Source organism: Centropristis striata, chromosome 9 (assembly GCF_030273125.1).
Source record: "Centropristis striata isolate RG_2023a ecotype Rhode Island chromosome 9, C.striata_1.0, whole genome shotgun sequence".
Taxonomy (NCBI): domain Eukaryota; kingdom Metazoa; phylum Chordata; class Actinopteri; order Perciformes; family Serranidae; genus Centropristis; species Centropristis striata.
The window spans coordinates 38,047,575-38,068,788 of NC_081525.1; the positions used below are offsets into that span (position 1 = coordinate 38,047,575).

A 21,214-nucleotide genomic window follows, 5' to 3' on the forward strand; every position below is an offset into this window, starting at 1 on the left:
GGCTGAATATGTCTGCTCTGTTAGTGAAGTACATGTGCCACCTCTGAGCCTGCCTCGCCCGCAGGGAGTCCGAAGCAGGGAGACGAGCTGAGCAGCAGCGATTACTCACGCAGCCTTTTTCACGGCTGCAGTGAAGATCTAACACTGCTTGCATGCCTACTCACTCAAACACTCTCTCTCTTACACACACGCAGAGAGCTTCTGTAAGTGCAGTTGCTCTTCTCCTCGGTGGTTCACAGCTGCAGCGGTCTGTTCAGTCCAACAGCAGCCAAAGGCCAGATGGGCTAAGCACGAAACTCAGTAGAAAGCTGCAGGATACACTCCTGAACACACACTGGTGTGCATGCAAAGCAGGTATGACACACATGGATGCACAAAGATGTGATGCCCCATGCACACCTATTTACCATCATCTGTTCTACAAAATAATTAGTTTCCTCTGTCTTTATTTGTTTTTTGTGTGTGTAAAGCACTGTAGATTTGGCTTTGATGAATGCAGATAAACATTGTTGTTTCATTATAACGTTCTGTTGCACATTACTATCTATTATATCCACTGTAATTTGCAATTATTTTAATACCAACTGAGTGAGAACATGACTCCCTGGCAGGAGTTAAAAGAGGAATTTGAGGTGTTGCGAGATGATTTACAAGATAAGAAATAATTTCCGCTACACAAATTATGTAGATTTTTCTTCTGCCTTATTTTTGGCGTTCAGTTGGTCCACCAACTTAAGTACCTCAACATCTTTTGGATGCATTGCCATGAACTACACACATTCATGTTCCCCTCCAAATTAATTATAATAACGTAATAATCCTCTGACTTTTCCTCTAGCCCCATCAGGTAACATTTTTATGTGGGTTTATGACTTAATGCTTGCAAAACAAATGATATCCCCACCAGCCTCAGCTGAATTTCATATTTATTTCTGATTGTGAACATGACAACCATAGAAAAAGAATAAGACTGGAGGTGACATACACTGTGTCATTCGGCTACTACATAACAAAATGGTGATTGGTGTAAGTTGTTGTGGGTTCAACTAGTGGTGGAAAGTAACTAGTGCATTTACTTAAGTACTGTACAATTTTGAGGGTACTTGTACTAGTATTTCTACATTGTAACTTTATACTTCTACTCCACATTTAAGAGGCAAATATTATACTGAATACTTCTTCCACCACTGGTTTAAACACACATCAGTGGGGCTGTAGTGTGTCAGCAGATCAGAGAAAAAGGTCTGGTTAATTAGTTAACTAGGAATGCCATCCGCTCTCCTCCTAGCTAGCTTGTTAATTCCTCAATGCTTTCATGCTACACTGATCACAAAAAATAAGCCAAACAAAGCTGTCACTCATCCTGTGATAGCAATGTGCTTTCCTACACTATGCAGAGTGTGTGGATGAAGCATTAGGCTATTAAATTTGGCTAAATTAGCGGCTGCTTTCCATGCTTCTTAACACCTCTTGGTCATTACTGCAAAACCTCACCTCACTGAGTCTGTGACTTGCTACATGTCTGTTTTTAGGGAAGGAAGGAAGATTTAATGGTACATATAAAAATGGTGGCCACTCTGACTGCCCTGCTATGTTGATTTGAATGGGAATGTCTGTTCTAGCGTCATTCTGCTTCTATGTTTATAACTTCCAAACATCTGCATGTTAGTATTAGCCTCACATCTCCAGGCTTATAAAAGCTGCTCAAATGAAACAATTTGAGACAATATGAGAATAATATAACAATATGGGACAAGAGATTGTGAGTAGACATTGCTTCCCTTTAAAAGGTCACAAGTCAATAAAGGTTAAACTATTAAGGCAAAAAATCCCTATGCTCACTGAATTAATATATTCGTATTCAGTTTCCCCCCCAAATACTCTAAACTCACCCTCTCTCCCACTCGCTCTCTGAATTCTGTCAGAATTACTTTTCAGGAAATGTAAAGTAGGCGTGTGCCACTTCCCACTGCTGTGCATCTCTTTGTCCTCCATTCACTGAAATGTGCATTTCTCCTTTCTGTTTTGTATTTTGTTTTGAGCGAGTGGGTGGGTGTGCATTAATGGGTAAAACTTTAAGTTGCTCAAGGCCATTAGCTTGTTGTTTTTGTGTTTGAGTGGGTGGGTGTTTATAAGTGTGATATTAAAGTGGCAGAGGGGTTCGGTAAGTTTTGCTAATGGCCTTCATGCAAAGTGAGCTGTGGAGGTTTTAATCTTAGAGCAACAATACTGTAGTAATGTTTAGACTGTAGTGTTGAAGTGTTGATGATCATTTTGTAGCTGTGATGTTGTTAAATGTCTTAATCAGTGTTGATAAGGGTCTTGAGACCACTGGAGCCTCCCTTCTTTTAAGCCTCACTTTGAAATACTTTTTTTTATTTTTGAGTGTCTGTAAAGGCTGACACACACTGTTCTGTTCTGCTGATTAGTATTCAGCTTAATATGACTCGCTTTTGTAGCTGCCTTTGTGATTGTGATTTACTGTAGTCGCTGCTTGAAGTGCCTGTACACCGGTTTGCCAACACTGCAAGATTTATGTGAAGAAAATATATTTTACTAACACTACAAACTGCTGTGGACTCAAAAATAACCCTTTTATTGAGCCAGTATTTGTTACCATCTGTTCATAAGTATTGTCTGCCTGTATACACGGCAGAACCAAATCTGGTAAAATCTAAAATATTTCTATTATATAACATGCCCTCATATGCCCAGACCGGCCCTCCACAACTGATACACACTGCCTCTCTTTGAGTCTGTATACTAACCCTGCAACTGGTGGGCTAATCTACCTTTTTTTTATTATCAGCAAATCCTCAAAAACATTAAGACCTCATATGAGTACAGAGATGTTTTCCAAAAATAGTGCTTTACCGGTTGCAGTATCAACAGGTACGTAAACGTAAAGGTAACGTTGTGAAACAGTCATAGTTTCATTAGATTTAGGCAGCAACACCCTAGAGCAGGGGTGGGCAATCAATTTTTCCAAGGGGCCACATGAGAAATAATAAATTAATTCTGCTCAATATTAATTTCATCGTTTGATAAAATGCAGTAAATTATCTGGTTTTGAGCAGTAACTGGTAAGAATACATGTTATGATGAGACTGTTAAATATAGCTAGATAGATTATTTTTTTGGCCATTTTTTTTGCTTTTATTGAAAGTGATAGATTTTGAAAGGGGGTGATAGAGGGGAAGACATGCGGCAAAGGGAGCTCAGGCCGGATTCGAGTGAGCCACCGGGACGCCCCAATTTATTAACTTTATGCAAAAAGCAATAAGTGTTTTTCACAAAGTAACAAGGTAACTCAGTGCTTCTGTGCAGGTGAGTATGCCGACGTACGTGACAGAAATGACACAAACACTAGTCTCCTGGGTGAAAGTCTAGTTTGCTGACCCATCCACCAAAGAGTAGGGGTGTAAATTACAAGTTTTATCATAATTACATATATTTAATTGATTCTTTGGACAACAATACGATTTTTGCTGATATCACAACGTCTGCCATGATTGTGTTTTTACAGAACAGTGTGTGTTTTATGGGTCGGTCAGACAAAAAAGACACTAACAAACAGAAAAGAGTCGCTTTGGCCCAAAAGGCACGCTGGCCCACTGGGAGGGTGCCCAGTTTGCCAGATGGCCAGTCCAGCTCTGCATAACACACTCTGAGCTCTCTGTTTCCACTCCATTGCATCTTTCATCAGTTATTTGAAAGTTTGTGTAAGAAGACGGAAATGTTTATACCTCCTCACAGGTGTCAAACAACTACTCAAATCCTTTAAATCACATTTATCAGGACTACAATTACATAAGTTTTGTTAGAAAATATTCACAGTAAATTTGCAGTATCAAAAGTAATATTTGCTCAAAAGAAGCTTTTTTAAAATTCCAATATTTAGATATATTACAATATCTCTCTCCAGGTACCAATTAGCAATTACTGTTAAGATAATTAACCCTTTTATCAGGAAGAATTCTTAATATCAAGGAGCATAATAGTGAATGGGATGAGGATAATTATATTTACCAGATAAACAGTATCAGTCAAAAGTTTAGACACACCTTCTTATCAAATGTTTTTTCTATATTTTTCTTATATTAGATAGATTCATATTAAATACATAAAAAAAACTATGATGGAACACATAAGGAATTATGTAGTAAACTAACCAGAATATGCTTTATATTTTAGATTCTTCAAATGTGGCCACATTTTCCTTAAAAAGGTACTTTTTGGTACCTGCATCACAGAGATTGGATCCCAACTTGTTTTGTAACTCAGCCTCTCACACCCACACAGAGAAAGCGAGAGTAAGCAGTACTTTCAATTTGACAAATGACTATAGAGTCCTAGAGTTGATGTACAGCCTTTTCAACCTGCACAGTAGGCAGGTGCATCGCCTTCATGTTTTATGTATAACGTATTTATCAACACCCACCCCCTCAGTCCTTTCTGCAGAAACTCTTGAAAATATTAAGACAGAAAAGCCCCAAGAACCCAGAACGGGCTCGGTTTCACTGCTTCCCCCAGGTCTGAAGCACGGAGGGAGGCATGGTGATTATTACTGTGCTGAGGTATTATTGTGAATCCTCCACCTCACAGCAAAGCTTCTCCCTGGGACTGGTTAAGGGGGAAAATGACATTCATGAAGGTCATTGTATCACAGGCTGTTGCAGTATGATAGTTCGGGCTTAAAATGTAATAACAAATGTCAATATTCAGATCCTAATAAAAATCCCCCACATGCATTTTTTTTTGTCTTTCTTATTTTTCACTTGGAGAGTGACACTGTAGCGTTCAGAGACCACACATGTACAGAGACTGCAGCACAGGAAAGCTCCATTGTGTCTTTTGAGGACAGCAACGCAGACTGCAGATAGGATGAAACATGGCACAGCCTCCATTTTCACCTGGATATGACACTTCTGCACTGCCTCAGGCTCCGATTTATGCTCTGTTTAAAGGCGGCAGTGAAATGTAAAAGATGTGTGAGGATGCCTGGAGGAAGAGCGCAAGTCTTCCCGTCCTTGTCGGCATCTGAGCCCATTAAAGAGTCTCTTCATTAAAGAGACTCCCAGTGCTTTAGTTAAGAATGAATGGTGTGGGACAAGTGCCCACTCTGCCTAAAACTGTAAATATATCTCTACATCTTATTAGTTCACACCTACTTAATATGGTAATGTGATCATATCGACTGTCCCTGAAGGCACGGGTGTAGTTTGTGCGGTTCATGATAACATCAATATCTATATTATATGAATATATTTATGTTAATATATGTTGTTGTTTTCTTGCATTAATTTTTTTTTTTCGAGTCTTAAAAATGACTTGGAGGTTAAAAGGTTGCGTCTTGTAACGGCATTGCAAAGATGTAAACATCATGTTTTTGGCATCAGTCCCATGGAGATTTAAAGGGCAGAAGCTTCGTTCTGCACTCACCATGAAATGAAATACAATCCACCTCTTGAAGGCCTATAATGGTTTCAACCAACTGGCACCGCTCACCACCGCCTCTCTCCACTGTCACTGTAGTACCAGCAGCTGTTGCTCAGTTGCTGGAGTGGCTGTGAAGTTGGTGGGTTGATATGTGGCTCATGGAGCAAAACGCAGAACCCCAAACTTTGCTCCTCATGTATGGGTAGTTATATATATATATATATATATATATATATATAAAACAATAGTGATATCACACAGTTCATGACTGCAACATTACATCCTATGTAGTTCTGGGCGATATGACCTCAAATCAATTTCCTGATTAATTAAACATTTAACCTTGATGCCGATGAATGTACAATTATTTTGTTTTTATTTTGACATGGTATCTACTGTAAATATGCTCAACTATTAAAGCTGGGATGGTACATGGACCTGCACTTATATAGCGCTTTTCTAGTCGCTTTTGCGACCACTCAAAGCGCTTCACACTACAGACTGCGCTCATTCTTGCGCAATTTGGAGTTCCGAATCTTGCTCAAGGATACTTTGACGTGTAGGCTGCCATGGTCGGGGATCGAACCACCAACCCTTCGGTTGGGGGGCAAGACGCTCTACCAACTGAGCCGCTCTTGGGATATTTTTCTAATGAAGGTGCATATTTCTAATGAAGTGCATATCTTTGTAATTTTAAATTTTAACTATTATGTAGTTATTTATTTTCAGTGGAAAAATTCTTAAAACCCAACTGTTTGGAAATCTGGCCAGCACCACACAGCAGAGCAGACAACTAGCTGGTGAGGAAAATGTGGCCTTTCGCCGCTAAACAGATATTTCCCTCAGGAGTTTGTGGAAACCAAAGCAGAGCTCCATGTTTTCCCCTGAATCACATGTTGACATGAATGCTAATGTTTCTCTGTGTCTCTTATATGTCTAAATCAGCAACATTCACCACATCAACTTATTAACTTATTTAAAAAGAAAATCTAAGTATTACTTTTATTTAATTCACTCACTTCCAAAATAAGTTGATGTGGAAGCTGCATCAAGATCTTCAGATCATGGAAACACTACTGCCTTTGTCCACAGGGGGCGCCAAAACCAACAAAATGAAATGTCCTTATAAATAAATCAATAAGATTTTGTAATTAAAACAATAAACATTTAAACAGGAGTAATCAGGCTTAATGCAGTAGCAGAAAAAATACTCTAAAAATACATTTAAATAGCGATTAATGTGTTATAAAGAAATACAAATAAATGATTTTAATAATAGAGAAATTGAAAACAGCATTTCATAATGCATAATAGTCTAAATAAAATGGCATTTATTATTACTGAACTACTTTCTCTGTATTTATTGATATATACAATGCATTTTGTCCCTCGCTGATTTCCATACAGTGTGTCCCTGCAGAGTATTTTGAGAATATTCTCCTCCTGAGAGCTCAAGTGAGCAGAATTTGTAAGTAGAGAACTCGCCTTCCGTTTTCTCCCACAGGACGTGAATGCAGCACAAAACAGCCGGAGTACGGGAGAGAGAGAGAGAGGGAAAGAGAGAGAGAGAGAGAGAGATAGCGCGGCAGCAGCGCAGATGAGCCCAATGCACAGCAGCCGGGTCCTCTTTCAAACCAACACACACGCTGACACACACCACTCTCTACATCCCACACACACACAAATGCCAGCACACTCATACACATGCAATCCAATAACGAGAGCACCGTCAGTCCGAGCTGCCTGCCGCTGCCGGTGGCAGCCCTCACCGCTTCCCCGAGACCCAGAGCTGGAAGCCCGCTGTGAGAGGAGCTCCTGCTGCCTGTCTGACACAAAGGACCGGGGAGAGACTTCATTTAGGGAGGCGGTAGATAATTCAGCAGCACAAGACACCAGAGAGGAGGGAAGGTGAGTGAATGCAGTCCAGTCCAGCTGCTGTTGCTGCTACTGCTGCTGCTGGAGGAGGAAGAGGAGGAGGAAGAGGAGGAGGAAGAGGAGGAGGAGGAGGAAGCTCAGTGTCTGGAGAAGCTGGAGGAGCAACATTATCCTGCACAGAGCCACAGTCAGAGTAATCAGAGCACCTCCAGGCTTGCAGATGTGGATGGAGCACTGTGCAAGTACCAGTCCTGGGTGAGCCAACTTCACACACACACACACACACACACACACACACACACACACACACACACACACACACACACACACACACACTCATCTGGTGGTCCACTTGATGTACTGTCTTTTGACACTTTTACACAGATCTGAGCGGAGTGTTCATGAATCCAGGGTTAATCTTTTTTGTGCTCCTTCCTTCTTGCTGCCTGTGTCTTCCACATCTCAGTGGTCAAGCCTCACTTAAACAGATGACCTGCTGAGTGTGTGAGCTTCACTCTGTGATCATTGTCACACTAGTTTACCCCCTCAGCCTCCTCTCACACTGTCATGGTGCAGTCCCGGCTGATCGATTTGCTCTCTAACTCAGATGGACATCGGCTCTCATTATCTCACGCTGCTCTATGTGCTTTTTCTTTTGTCATCCTTGAGATTTTGCATCCATGCAAGCACTGCCACTCTGGGTGTGTGTGTGTGTGTGTATGTGTGTCTCTTTGGTTACCAGTTCTCAATTAGGTTTTAATGATCTAAACGCGGGGCAGAAAGGGGAAGGCAGCCTTTGATCGATCCCTGCAGTCATCTCGGTGTGAGAGGCTCAGTGCCTGTCGTCGGCGTGACACATCTAAGCCTCTGCCTGTGTTTGCTCGGTCCTCTCCCCTCTCTGTTCCTGCCTTCATTGTAGCTCTGTTCAGTTCTTAGTGCAGCTCTGGAAATAAGCTGTTTTTATGAGGACGGTCTGAATACAGTTTTGCTTTAATCTTGTTTCTCGTCTGTCATGGTGTAACGCTGCTGTCCCGGCAGTTCTTGCATACATTAGTCCACATTCATTCCAAAAACATGGAACTAAATGCAAATTATAATTGGGATTGCACAGCTCTTTCTGTTCCAAAAACAACAGAAAAATAGAAATACACTTGCTGTGCGTCTGATGGTGGTTATTTTGGGTGCATTATTAGAAAGTTGACTGTAGGGGAGGTGACAGGAAATTAGGATTAGAGAGACTGATTGGGAGCGACATGCAACAAAGGTTCCTGCAGGATGCAAAGCAGGGCATTACAGTTTATTGTTGATGTTTTCAACTCTGTTTCAACTTGTGGATTTTTAATTAGCAAAAGTTGTGGATAGTACAGGGTACTTTTTTTTTTAGCAAAGAAATCGAGGTCCCAATTCTGACCTGATACAGGAAGGTGGAGTTAAACACAGCAGACCACTGAAAAGTTGCACCTAATGGGGACTGCATCTAAATCTAGTTTTTGTGCAGAAGTTGATCAGGAAGTAGAGCTGGTCTTCCTGCTCGTTTGATCCACGGCTCTTTGTCCTGTTGAAGCATTCTTGAGCAACCGAATCTCAAGTTTTTGTGTCGACCTGCACGGCTGCCATCAGTGTGTAAAATAGAGGTTGATGAAAAGTGCATTGCAAAGTTCTTTCCAGATGATTTTGAGTAGCCATGTTTAATTAATAGCTGCATGTCTCACTAATCATTTTTTACGTGTGAAACAACATAAGGCTGGACTTAAACATTGCCTTCTTAACTAAATACACGTAAATGTACTCAATTGATATTTAATATTTGAATAATACATCATGCACCAGCAACTTGGTAAAAATAAAAAAAAATCTGATTTTAGTGTAAACCAACAAATTGGTCAAAATTTAAGTAAGAATCCAAATTGATTGACCCCATCCAGCTGTTTGATTCAGTATCGCCCTGATACCTGATATCAGGATCTGTATCATTGCATCCCGATTTCATTTACCATTTTTTTAATTGTTTCACCATCTTGTCCTAACATGAACTTGTGTCTTCTTTGCCTTCTGCATGTCATTGACGTGCTGCTTGCCGAGGGCCACTGTAGCTGCTCTGGTTTAAAAATCAACAGGAGAAAACCAGCATTGAAGTGAAAGCAATTATACAACAGCACTTAATGGTACCCGAGGTGCCACTTAGCCTCCCAATCTGACAGATTTATGTGTCAGTAATGAAATGTCTGCTGACAAGTGTATGTGGCCCTCAGAGTGCATTGTTGAATCAGGCCTGTTAGTCTTGTCCATTACTACTCCTACACTTACCTTCTCATTTTGATGCTTTCTGCTGCACATAAAGCTGTCAGCCGTGCTCAATAGTGACATTACCTCAGCTGAACGCTGCCGATGCCCGGCCTCATTGTTTTCAACTTTGGAGTATTTATGAGAGCAGTAAAGCAGCGATGCATCCGCTGTCAGCACGACGAGGACATAGCTCCTCTTACGGAGAGGGCAGTGCGGTTCTACACAGGGGCCTCCAGGGGCCACTGCCCCTGTGAAGAAGCCCCTGCTGTGGCCCCTGTGTCAAATTAATAATAAAATTATACATTTATAACGATGAACGACAGAACAACTCTTACCTATTTTTTGTTCAAACAATATCTCATTGTGCACAAAAGGAACCCAGAATGTGTACATTGAATAATAGTTTAATTGTGCAATAAAAGCTAAATATAAAGATCATTCTCACTGTACTGCACTTTCAAAATTAAAAACAGGAATTGTGCACAAAAATGAGAAATGTCATAGTCGATCAAAAATAATTGTTATTGTTGGTAAGTCTCATTGTTTCAATCAATGTATTTGTATCTTCCAAATATACTTAAATTAGATTTTTAAATAAGCTAAAATAAAGGTTTTGAATGCTTAAATATAATCTTTGCCGTTTTTTTATTTGCCACTCTTATTAAACACTGGCCCCTCCTGTGAAGAAGCCCTTGGCCCCTGCTGTGGCCCCTGTGTCAAATTAATAATAAACTCATACATTTATAACGATGAACGACGGAACAATTCTGACCTATTTTTTGTTCAAACAATATCTCATTGTGCACAAAAGGAACCCAGAATGTGTACATTGTATAATAGTTTGATTGTGCAATAAAAGCTAAATATAAAGATCATTCTCACTGTACTGCACTTTCAAAATAAAAAAAGTGATTGTGCAAAAAAAGTCAAAGTCAAGTCAAAGTTTATTTATAGAGCACATTTAAAAACAACCTCAGTTGACCAAAGTGCTGTACAGTTATTAAAATAGAATAAATCATACACAACTGGGTATAAATAAAAACAATAAAAAGAATAAAATACTAAAAACAGTAAAAACAATAAAATAAAATAGAATAAAATAGTAATAAAAACTCAATCCAAAACAGAGTTAGAAATAAAAAAGACAAATAAAAGGGTAAAAAAGAAAGCCAAGGATTCTTGCCTAGCTGGGACTGAACGCCAAGGAGAATAAATAGGTTTTTAATAATGTTTTAAAGTGCTCAACAGACTGTGCAGCTCTAAACTGGAGAGGTAGGCTGTTCCACAGCTTTGGGGCCGCCACAGAGAAGGCTTTAATTAATAATAATAATAATAATAATAATAATAATAATAATTAATAATAAAATTCTACATTTAGAACGATGAACGACGGAACAATTCTTACCTATTTTTTGGTCAAACAATATCTCATTGTGCACAAAAGGAACCCAGAATGTGTACATAGTATAGTAGTTTAATTGTGCAATAAAAGCTAAATATAAAGATCATTCTCACTGTTCCTGCACTTTCAAAATAAAAAAAGTGATTGTGCAAAAAAAGGAGAAATGTCATTGTCGTACAAGAATTACTGTTAATGTTGGTAAGTCTCATTGCTTCAATCAATGTAGTTCTTCCAAATATGAGACTTTTAGCTAAAATAAAGGTTTTGAATGCTTAAATATCATTTTTGACGATTTTTAATGTGCCCCTCTGGTTAAACACTGGCCCCCACAGTAAAACTGGTCTAGAACCGCCACTGAGCGAGTTCTCCTGAGTGAGAGTCAGATACCTGCAGGCACGCTGACATGTCAGCTGTCACGTTGAGATGTCCAGCTGGAGCGATCACGGCCTGTGTACGCTGGCCGTCCTCCCACTCACGGACTACTGTAATGCCATTACAGACATACAGATGAGCTGTAACCTTAATGCAGAGCTTAGAGAGAATTTGGGCCTTACAAGTAGTTTATTTCCAAACATGATTGCTTTATTTGACATTTGTGGTGATGACAGAGGCTGGCTGACCTCGTTACCTCAGAGCGCTGGTTTCCAACCTTTTATGTCCGGTAACATCATATACTAATATGTTCGAAATGTTTTGGATTTTATTCAACCACTAATAATTACAAAATCATGGATATACTGTAAAATTGTGTGTTACAATATATTTTTTAATGGTTAGGTCACTTTTAAGCCTGCATTCCCATTAGTTAGGACTGCAATCAATTGACCGATAATCAACACAACACATTTTAAATCACATTTAAAACATTTTACCTTTAAAAAAGGGCTTAAAACTGTTTTGTTCAGAGAAGCATTTTTAGGTTCTCCCTAGATGTTTTTATTTTGTCTCTGCATAATGTACTTTATTACCTGTGTCTTTTTTTTATTTTTTATCTACTGCTGATTTTAATGAGTTTTCTCTTTCTTGTTTCTGGTTTCTGTAGCACTTTGAGATTTCTGTAGGAGAAGTGCTTTACAAATAAAATGTATTATTATTATTATTATTATTATTATTTATCATTGATTAGTTGGTGATGTACACCATCATACATGTGATACTCCAGTGTCTCTCCAAGCTTATTTCAGCCTATTAGTCTTTGCTTAATCCCAGCAGATGTATGTTTGTTTTGACAGATAAACACATAATTACAAGTTCATCTTTTTAAAAAGGGCTTAAATACCTTCTGTCTGTTTTTTCTGATAAAGCTTAGTCACAGCTAATACTTGATCATGCTAATTCACCTGATAACACTATTTTAAAGCTAACACTTGATAAAGCTAACACCCAGCTACATTGATACATCACAAAAAATATTTCAGTTATTTATCCCTTGTGTTGTCTTTACTTTATGTATGCACCACTTGTCCTAAGTGTCAAAAATGACCCGCCTTCACTAAAACCCTTAAATAAAGCAACTTGATTGAATTTTAAAACCTGTCATCCATCACAAACCCTGTGAATATCGAGGTTTTTCTTCTTTACAGTGCAGAAAAAATGGATTTAATCAGTGGAATCCATTCATTTTTATTAAAGCACATCTGTCATTATTGGTTTACTGTTTCGCTAAAGGGGTTTATTTTTTATTTTTTTTTATTGCTAAAGGTACTGCATTGGTGTAAATATAATTTTTTAGCAAGTGTGCATGGTTTTTATAGTTTTTGTGATATGAAAATGATTTTATAGAGCTGCCGGGTCAAAAATGACCTCTAAGACAAGATTTGTACCCTGCTGGTGTACAGCTTTCATGAAAATAAATTCATGAAAAATTTTCTCATGTTGGGGTCATTCTAGGAAAAGTCATCGAATTTTGAGTTGAAAAAAGATCATTAAGGAGGTTTCCTCTGCTGTTAAACATAGTGGCAGGTCATTTTTGACCCCTAAGACAACACAAGGGTTATATATCTCATCAATTTCTTAATTATAACCATGTATCCATTGCTTTAGGGTGTTTCGACCATTTATTAACTCATTTTAATAATGTTGGCCATTAAACCACTATAGTGTTGACTGACATACAACAATTGGTGGTATAGACGTACACTATAACCTATGCTTTTTTAATCAAATCAGAATTTTTTTCTTATCAAATTACTCGAGCTGCTCTGCACAATCTTAACACATAAACTCTGGCAGAAGCAGAAGTTGACCCTGCAGTACGAGTCGGCCATCCCTCATTGGCAATCGCTGCCTCGACGATCAGCAGCGTGACATAAAATGGGCTCAAGCCTGCAAAAGACATTTAGTATTACTTAGTGAAAATTAGATTGAGGTACCAAGGGCTGATATATAAGAGGTTTTTTTTTCAAAATCACGCTGTTGACATGTAGAAAATAGGCTGATGCTTGAGGCAAATTAGTAAAACAGTGCAGTAATGAACTACATACTGCAGTTTGTCATTGTACTGCCATTTATTTAAATGACTCTAATGGAGCCTCTAGTAACGGCAGAGCCTTTGTTATGTTTTTTGAGAGCGACAGGATCAAAGCCAAAGCAATACATCAGCCAGTACAACATAGCAGAATAATGAAAGTGCTCTGATGTTGAGGAGTCCATTTATCTTCGCTGAATGGGTTTTTGCTTTTTTTTGAAGATGATGCAATTTATGTCCTCTCAGAAAAATATATTTGTCTAAAATGTTAAGCTATGCTAGCCTACATGCATTTCTATCTGCAGAATCTGTTTATATCGTGCTACAGTATCATCCAGCACAGCCACTTTTACATAAACCAGGATGTGTGTCTTACACTTTCCTATCCACCTCTGAATGCTTTTCCCAGTTCACTCTTTCTGGATGTTTTGTTGATGCTTTCTCTAAACTAAATTGGCCAATTTAAGCCGATGATAGGCCCCATGTGACTTTACCGGACGGGCACCAGAGGACTGGAGGAAGCAGAGGGGTGAAAAAGAGGAGTATTTCTCTCCTTGGATGCTGCATTTTTTATGTTTTCTGAGGTCTGTGGATGAAAGAATGTGTGATGAGTTGACCGTAGTGTTACATAAGTACTGAAAGGGAAGCAAGGAGTCTCATGAGTGTATGTAGGCAGAGCTTAAGAGGAGTTCAGAGACGGCACTACATCTTTTGCTTCATGCAATAAGGCATTTTGTTTGCCCATTGCTCCTCAGGTGATTTTTTTTTACATTATGAAAAGGCAGAGACAGTCTTGGTTCTGTTTTTTTTTTTTAAGCTTAAGCCAGATTAGACATCAGCCTTTGGTGTGAGAGAGCTGATATGTTTATTTGTTTATTTATTAAGGATCCCCATTAGCTGGAACCTTAGTAACCAGCTAGTCTTCCTGAGGTCCACAGGAACAACACAGAATATACAGAAAAACATATTCTCAATTAGGGGTGTGCCATATCGTATCGTTCACGATAATATCGGTATATTTCTTTCATGGTTAAAAAAATGCATATCATGATATTGGCAACATTCCTACTTCTTGATGTAGTGGCATAAGGTTAACATTAGCTAACAATTAAAGTTGTTTTAATCACAAAAAACGACCTACTCTCTGTCGCTTAACACATGCAGCTTTCAAAATAAGAGCACAGTGTGTTAACAGAATCCACCATAGAACTTACAAGAAGACTGTCAAAATAAGATGCCTTAAATAAAACATACAAGAACCTTTATTTTCCTTTACAAAATGTCATTAAAATATGCCCCCGGAACCCCTAAATGGTTATTTTTATTATTTTCTCATACATTTTTTATTTACTTGGCAACTGTTGAGATCTGCACTTCACACTACATTTTAGATTTTTATTTATTCATACAGACTAAAAAAAAAATATTTTCTATATCTTTTTAAGTATTTGGTAATATCGTCAAGAATATCGTTATCGCAAAAATAGCCTGAAATATCGTGATATTCTTTTAGGGCCATATTGCCCACCCTTATTCTCAATATATCAAACATTTACAGGTAAGGTCAATCACTATAAACCTAAAAAGGGTAAGAAAAGGAAAGAAAAGGTAAGAACAACATTTAAAAATATACAGCTTGTATAAAATAACATTTCAGTTTGTGAAGTCATGATACAGAGAGAAAAAGGGTCTCCAACACTGAGCTCTGTTATGGGATGAAGTGCCGGGTATTTGGGCAGTTTATATACTTGTCGCTGTCTCCGGCTCATTTATTTTTATGTATTTCCATTGCTGCTGGCAGCTTGAAGTGATGCGACCGTCCAGCCATAAAACAATATTCTCTAGTATGGATTGCCCATCATGACTGAGAGTGCAGGAGAAAATGAGTTCAAAGCTCCTGGCTGTGGCCTCGTCAGGGAGCTTCCATCCTTACCAATGCAAGGATTTCACACTGCGTTGCATGTTTGTACTGATACAAGAAGAGATTTTGACTGAAGTGGGCTCAAGAGTCTCATGAATAATCTCCTTCAATCAACACGGCAAGATATCCAACTTCTTGCTCCGTGGGAGGAGGTTCAGACGCATGACTCTAATGTTGCATGTTACTCGGTTATTGTTGCACTCAGAACCAGGGGCGATTATACACAGCAAAAAAAGAAAAGTCAAAATTTCAAGGCAACAAACTTCAATAAAATTTTAAGCTGGACAATTAAACTAAATATTTTAAGTTTTGTTTTTGAGTTTGCTCAACTCTGAATTTCTCTGGCACTATTGTAACCACAATTTTGAGTTAGCATTGATACGCTAATGGCTACTCTTGTAGCTGTAACAAGCAGCGCTGCTAGCATCAGTTAGCCGCTAGCATCAGTTGGCCGCTAGCATCAGTTAGCCGCTAGCATCAGTTAGGTGCTAGCTTTCGCTAATGACCGAATTTCACAACAAAGAAATAAGAGTTAGCAGAACTATTGTCCCTTGTTGTGAACCCCAACTTAAAAATATAAGTAACAACAACTCACAAACTTGTTTTTGAGCAGACAACTGGCTTCGTTGGCTTTTTTGCAGTGTGAGTAGAGTGTGAGTATTTCACAACTGCTATGATTAAACATTTATTGAATAGTGGAATAGAGTTAAAAAATCTGTTATGTTTTAATGTTGACATCAATTAGTTGGATGATTAAAGGGTTTTCTTTTTCACACACACACACACACACACACACACACACGAACTGTTCACCTCTCACCTTTTTTGTCAAATAATTGGGAAACCATTTTTTGTTTTCAGATTTAATATTTTATTCATGTATTTATTGACATAAAAATGGTACAAACAGTGATGTATTGTCTGTAAATAAAGCTGGATAAGTTCAGCATACACCTGAGCCAAAGGGAGCAGAGCTAAACAAAGCACAGTCAAAAAAGTGATACAAAAACAAAAAAGAAGAAAAAACCCAGAGTCAGTAATTGATTCTAAATAAAAGTATGACAAGTAGAAAAAGTGTAAAGCAGAAACAGAAGAGTAGGGCCCACAAGATCTCTGAATGTGAGGAATTCATAACAGATACTGCTAATTATCTATTTTAACCTGATGTTAAGGATAAAACATCTCTAATGCTGACATAGTCCAAGCAAAACACAAAAATACTGTATTCCATAAAAACATGTTCATGACTCAACAGAAGCGGTAAACCTCCAGGATAAGTTCCTAATATGTCACAATGATTCCTGCAGGCTAGAGGAGGCAGAGAACCACAGTAAAGGGCGTTTGGACCGCAGTATATTAGCTCATGTGATCCCTGCAGCAACCAGCATTATCTTCACTAACACACCTGTACCACAACAACACGTCATCCTTAAAAAACGTGTCCTCAGTCAAAGCAATGCAGCTGCATTAGCAAATCCAAACTGTATGATTCATTTAAATATACCTTTCCTTTCTTCAGTACGTTGGATAAACACTGAGCACTGAAAAGCTGCTTTTATTTTTGTTTTAAAAAATCCAAAGAACTATTTGTCTCCTTCTTACATAGTTTTGAGAAATGTTTTGCTGCTTCAAATAAACAACTACCCAGATTGTGAGAGCTGCTGAGCTCTTTAGATGTTAAGACAGTTGCTTTTAAAACAGTCCTTTCATTTATTTCACCCACTGTCACACCATTAAGCGTATTTATATTTTCTAAAAAATGCAGTCCATTTTTTTCCAAAAAATATCACTTGTGGATAAAAGCGTAAATATGAAAGAACTTTCAATCACAAAAAATACCGTTTCTATTTTGTGTAAACTGAAACTGACTGGATAAATAACTCACATAACACTAGAAAAAAATGCAAAGTTTTTCAAAGGGTTCAACTTTTTCTTTTTTTTTTACTTGCCTTAATACAAATTGTTTTATTTATTTGTTGTTGCCACCTAACAACAAAGACTAAACTTAACTGTCATGTTTAATCTATATTTAAGTTAATGAATGAATGGAAACAAGATGCCTCACTCCTTAACTACTTCCATCATCAGCACCAGTAAATAATATGTGTTTCTTTCTTTTTTACAAGCAAATTGGCAAGTGAGTTGCTAGATTTACGAGCCCAACGTGACTTTATTGTTGAGCCCTATTTCCTTTAAACAACACAGAAAGAAAACATATCTCTGGAGTTTGCAAAGCCACCTGACTCCATTGACAAAAACTGCAATTTTACCTTCCAGAACACAAAGTTGCTGCCTCAATCAGTGAGTATGTTTTTGTTGTTGCTTGACGAACCGATTGAGGCACTAAAAAAACCCGCATTTTCCGTGTTATGCAAGGTAAAATTACTGTTTTTGTCAATGGAGTCTGGTGGCATTGAAAAGAGCAATGGCCTCAGTTCTCCCTGTGTAAACATAAACAAGTAATGTGGTTAAAATAGTCTAAAAATAGCATACTTTAAAACTGATTTAAATTGATTTGTATTGTCCCTTTAACCACATTTGCAACCACAGTAGCTGAGCCAGGCACACATGGCTTTTTGTATTTGGAACTGCTGTGATGAACCAGCTGTGTCCTGTGGGTTGACTCAAGTTACACACATCTTTCATACCATCTCTCCACGGGCCTCGCACACGAGATAGCTCTTTAATCAGCTCTCTTCAATTATGTAATTATAAAAAAAAGATTAGATTAACACATGACATGCAGCGTGCCTTTGTTATAAGACCGACTCTGAGATCTGAGCTACAGCAACCATTTCTCTTCGCCTCAAACCTGAAACATCGCTCGCCTTTGTGGCATTTAGACAAAAAACATCCTGTGATTTGATTGAGATTTAATTAAATTCAGATGCCTGTAGCTGCACACACACACACTATGCACACACTTTCATCACCAGCGTCTCCTAATTGATTTTCAAGTGCTTCAAAAGTAGCTTTTGTTTTTTTTTTGTCATATGTCTCCTCTGTCCTGAACCTGCTAATGACTCTGACTTTAATGAGAACCTTACATGTTGTGGTCAGATGCACTTAACACTGTGTCCGGGTATTAAGCACATGATTAATTAATCATTCTTGAAACGGGTCCTGAACAGCTAACGGCGTGTTGACACGCTCAGTCGGACGTTTGTGAGGTGATGATGATGCATTTAGATCAGGATTAATGTAATGAGTTTTTAAAACTTTTGTTTATGGATCTCAAATAGATCCTTTTTTTTTTAATTCCCAGTGAGCTGTCTGTTTAAATGAAGATTAAAGGTTCATGCCTCTTTGCTTCTTCATATCAGCCCATAACGCCCAACGCTCTCTTATCGCACTGCTCTGTGGATCACACTGTCAGAACTAAAGCCGAATTTTATCTGCTTTTCAGCCTCTGAACATAAATCAGATAATCAGTAGATCAAATCATTTTTTCTGAAGTGGAGATCAGCAGAACTGTGAGATGAGAGTTATGTGCTTGCTAAGGCCGCTCTCTCAGTATGACTTCAGTGATTTGCCCTTTCTCTTTGTTGCTTCATGTGTTGCTGTTTGGTTCTTTTTTAAGCTGGTTAAGCGTGTGCTTGGTCTCTTGCTTGTTTCCTTGAAGAAGAGATATGTTAAACTAGTAAGTACACAATCAAACATGCGTATATAACATTGCAATGAATATTCATTTGCGTTAGTTTCCAGAGAGTTTGACCACAGGATCTGGGTTTCTACATGTTCCTCACATGGGATGTGCTGCTGTAATTACCAACATTTCTTTCTTCTATTTTTTTTCCATCATTAACTGTGTCTGATGTAACCATGTTTGCTGGTTTGTACCTGTTTGAGCTGTTTGGTGAATCCCATCGCCTTATCCAGGAACTGTGTCTGAATGACAGCTGCTACAGTGCTACTGGAGGGATATAAACCCAAATAAACAGATTTTTCTGTGATTTAACCCTTTATCGGGCGAAGAACCGTGTTTGGTAACTTCAGGGGATATCCAAAATGAGGTCCCCATGTCTCTCTGTGAGGTCATAGAACCACATGGATTTCTTCCAGCTAATCAGCAAAGATCAGACTACGTCACAGACAGTGACATCATGACATCTGACCAATCAGTATGATAATAATATAATAATATTAACTTTATCGACCTTGACCTCCAATGTAAAAAAAGTCTGCAAGAAACAGTCGTACAAACAGGGTTATTCTTCAATGACTTGTACGAGGAGAACTATGACGGCATATTAGGGCCAAGTATGAATAAAAATAAAAAGGGGGGGGGTAATATTTTGAGAAAAAAAGCTGCAAATTTTCTAGATTAAAGTGGCAAATATACAAGAAAAAAGTCGCTGATTTAAGAGATTTAAAGCGGCAAATCTGCGCGAAAAAGTCACAAGAAAAAAAGTGAAAAAAGCAACCTTTTTCTCGCAGATTCACCACTTTAAATCTCATAAATCTGCGCATTCTCGAAAACTTTTATCTCAAAATATTACCCCCCTCCCCCGGGTCCATATGTTTTCTTTTTTAACACATTCTGTCTGTATGTAATGTCCTCCAATATTCTCTCGGGTTGAAATTTGGAATTTGCAAGTATTTCAATGAGTGCCCTATTATGGGTTAACTGCAATAAACTGATCAAAAAGATGCTGAAATAACTACATCATTATGTTGCTTTGTAAAAAGTCTGAATTCATGCTAAGTCATGTCCGTCCGAGAGACGACAAGCACACAACTTTGAAATTGCTTGTTTACTGAATGGAGTTTTGATCCATCAGGGTTTTGCTTCCCAGGAGAATCTCATTGCTCATCGATTTTAGCTGCACAATGTCACACCAGTAGGCTCTAATCACACCACTTAAAAAGTTTGCTTCATGTATTATGCTAATACACTATAAGAGCTAAGATATAAACACAGTCTACCACTCTATAATGTGTGTACGGTAAATATTTAGTTACAGAAAGCAGCTTGTTAGCTGAGCTCAGCACAAAGACTTGAAATGGGGAAACAGCTTGCCTCTGTCCAAAAGTAACAAAATCTGCCTACCATCACCTCTAGAGCTCACCAAATAACACATTGTCTTGATTGTTCAATACGTGCAAAACAAAAGTGTGAAAAGGACAACTGGATTTTTTACGGGAGGTAATGTGACTGACCATTTCTTGTATTCGTTATACATGTTCAGTCTACTGTTGTGCACAAGAGTTTTCTTTATTGGAACAAATTCTCAGCTGCCAGCTACCTAACTGCTGCCAGCTAACTGCTACCAGTTTAATGCATGCAGTGCATAATTGGCATTATCATTTGAGAATATGAGCACCAGAGGGATTACACTTTAGTCCTCGTTAATATACATCTTAATAATGTGGAGGTCGCACCGAGGTCAGAAATGTCCTGTTGTAGTTCCTGTGTTCATTAGTGCTTTTGAGCTTGTAGCTTGAAGGTGTTAACACCATCTGCCACCTGACAAAAAATACAACACATAACTTCATTATGGAGATGTGAATTTGAGCGGGGTTGCTATTTTCAAGTGACCTTTAAGTTTGACGAGAAAGAGAAGTATTTTCACTTTGGATGTTTAGTGAAATAGTTGGACTTTGAACATTGATTAAAAATTGAAGTTGATGTTGGTGATGATTTTAGTTACAGAGCTTTTTTTTATTAATACCAGCTTTGAGTGTTTAACCGATACGATGACAAGCCAATAAAGGAAATGTAATTGCATATTTTGGGTTTTATATAGCAGGACTAAAATCCTTTTAATTGTGCAGGCTTGTGTTGTGCACACAGCTAGTCAGTGTCTCCATGCAGCTCCAGAGA

At 38.3% G+C, this 21,214-nt stretch overlaps 1 protein-coding gene across 1 annotated transcript in view; it reads left to right on the forward strand.

The window, feature by feature from the left end:
* Positions 1 to 7,447: 7,447 nt before the first annotated feature.
* The window catches only part of lingo3a (leucine rich repeat and Ig domain containing 3a), a 47,426-nt gene continuing 33,659 nt past the window's right edge, over positions 7,448 to 21,214 (forward strand). Inside the window, exon 1 of the mRNA XM_059342002.1 lies at positions 7,448 to 7,569. The gene's annotated coding sequence lies outside the window, so the exon portion shown is untranslated. The remainder of the gene's footprint in view (positions 7,570 to 21,214) is intronic.